Source organism: Pelophylax lessonae (genome assembly GCF_965119305.1).
Source record: "Pelophylax lessonae genome assembly, chromosome: 10".
Classification (NCBI taxonomy): domain Eukaryota; kingdom Metazoa; phylum Chordata; class Amphibia; order Anura; family Ranidae; genus Pelophylax; species Pelophylax lessonae.
This window is the reverse complement of record NC_138777.1, coordinates 232701470-232701805: the sequence shown is the minus strand read 5'-3', so window position 1 is coordinate 232701805 and position 336 is coordinate 232701470.

The window sequence follows — 336 nt, the reverse complement described above, 5'->3', positions numbered from 1 at the left end:
CAAAGGTGATCTGAACAAATATGGTATCGGGACATCCATATTTTATACATATATATGGTTTTTATGCTATAATATTGAGGCACATAATACTAGGACATATTTATGAACGTTGACATTTCATAGATGTGGGCAACCTAAATTGAACTTCAGGAATTCTATTACTTTGGTCTGGTATGGCTTTATCGAATTACATCCGCTAGGCCTCTGGGGATCTTGAAAATCACTGTAGAAGCCCACGCTGCAATGAGAGCCCTTGATCTCCCTTCTGCACACCGATATGGGGGGGGGGGGGGGGTCACTTGCTTGGCACCTCCACCATTCATAGAACGCATTGTA